We start from the raw sequence: 2253 nt of genomic DNA on the forward strand, positions 1-2253 counted from the left end.
CAGAGTAGGTGGTAGGTATGTCTCCAAGAACCCATGTTCAAATAGACCAGTGTGGGGGGAGATGATTCATCCATTAACTAAAGTGGAAGCGGAGTGCAATCACCCCACTCTCCCTTTCCCTGACCTGGGGTGTCCTGCAGGTGCTCACGCAGGGTTCCCCACACACAGGGACGGCTGCTGCAGGGACTGGAGGGTGCACCCCAGTCCCTGCAGCCCCGTTAGAAGGGAAAGTGGAGTGATCGTGCTCCGCTTCCAGTTTTGCGGAGCTGGGTGCAATCGCTCCGCTTTCACTTTTCCTGAACTGGGGAGCCCTGCTGAAGGTTGCGCAGGGCTCCCCGCACTCCCAGGAGGCTGCAGGAGGCTTGGGCAAGTGCACCCAAGACCCTGCAGCCCCCCTGAGCGGCGCGATCCTGCAGACGCAACGCCCCAGTTTGAATACCACTGCCACATTGTATCAAAAAGTGAGAGAAAAGTGAAATCCTATAAGGAATTCAGGCCAAATGTAATCCCTTGTATAAGTGGGCAAGGGGCTATGAGATGATGAGTTACTGGTGAGCTAGTTGGTCAACCAAGAATTGGGCAGATGAAATAAAAGGCAGATCTATCAGGGTCACTGATAAAGGGCACAATCCCAACCAGATCTACTCAGAAGTAAGTTCTATTGTGTTCAATGGGACTTACTCCCAGGAAAGGGAGGTTAGGATTGCAGCCAAAGTCATCAAAGAAGAAGGCTTGTACATTGGAATGGTCGAGGTACACGGTGATGTGATAGAAGTTTCAATTGGCAAAACAGCAACTGTGGAAGAGTAGCTGCAATTTCCTGTTCTGTCCTACTAAGAGTATAAAGTGAAATATCATCAAGTTTTGGAATTTATATCAGTGACTCATCTCAGCCTCTTCCTGCCATGCAAAGGCTTTCGTTCAACTTGATTTTTCATTTGAATCATCAATTTGCTTTATGCTAATCCTGGAGAACTACAGCTACCTCAGCAGTAGTCAATCCATGGAGCAACTGTGGAAAAAAAGGATTAGTAGTATTTTTGTTGTATTTATCCAAAGAAATGAGAATATCCACCTTGAAAGATAGGCTCTGTTGAAACCCACACAGGCTGAAGCTGGCTTAGTCTTTTGCAATTTAATCAGCATCTATTTCACATTGCACTTTAAAAAAAAAAATGGGGGGGGGGGTGCTGTTCTAACAAGGTACCAGTTGGCAACCTTCAGTCTCAAAAGACTATGGTATCGCGCTCTGAAAGGTGGTTCTGGAACAGTGTCTAGAGTGGCTGAAAGGCCAATTCGGGAGTGACAATCCCTTCCACACTGGGAGCAAGTGCAGTCTGTCCCTGGTCTGTCTCCCTGGCTATGGGCCTTCCTTCTTTGCCTCTTTTCCTCAGTCTGTTGGCCAAGTGTCTCTTCAAACTGGGAAAGGCCATGCTGCACAGCCTGCCTCCAAGCTCAGAGGCCCGCTTGTTGAGGTCCATTCCTAAGGCCTTAAGATCCCTCTTGCAGATGTCCTTGTATTGCAGTTGTGGTCTACCTGTAGGGCGCTTTCCTTGCACGAGTTCTCCATAGAGGAGATCCTTTGGGATCTGGCCATCATCCATTCTCACGACATGACCAAGCCAATGCAGACATCTCTGTTTCAGCAGTGCATACATGCTAGAGGCACGACATGGTAGCTGCTTTACCGATGTGTTTGTTTAGCTTGTTTAACAAGATAACAATTGGTAAATTCAAGACCGGTTTATTCATCCGTCACCAAACTTGGAGTGATATCCAAAATACTTGGATACTCAGAAGCCCAGTGAAACATGAGACCAAAGGGCCAGCCAGTTGATAATTCCATTTTCCAAAGTGACCAACCAGATGCCTGTGGGAAAAACCCATAGGCCTTGAGACAATGATCCCATTGTCATTGCATCACATCCTGTCTCTGAACAGGGAGGCTTCATCTAGCTGTCGTGACTAACAGCCATTGATAGACTTGTCCAGCATGCCATGTGTCTCATTTCAAGCCAACTAAGAAGTGGCCGTCACCGTATGATGTGGAAGTAAAGTATAAAAATAACTATATCTTGTTCAAAGAAGTACGTACTTTTTCCTTGTCTGGTTTGAATCTACTGACAGTCTAGTAGCAATTGTGAACTGGCCCAGTGCTGCAAAGGGCCAGGACCCCAAAATGCTACCCCACATGCAAAAAAGTCATTTCCAGTTTTTTGCCAAAAGAAGTGCCTTTTTTTTTTGCTTTCTGAA

The sequence above is a fragment of the Tiliqua scincoides genome, chromosome 5, assembly GCF_035046505.1.
Source record: "Tiliqua scincoides isolate rTilSci1 chromosome 5, rTilSci1.hap2, whole genome shotgun sequence".
In the NCBI taxonomy this organism is placed as follows: domain Eukaryota; kingdom Metazoa; phylum Chordata; class Lepidosauria; order Squamata; family Scincidae; genus Tiliqua; species Tiliqua scincoides.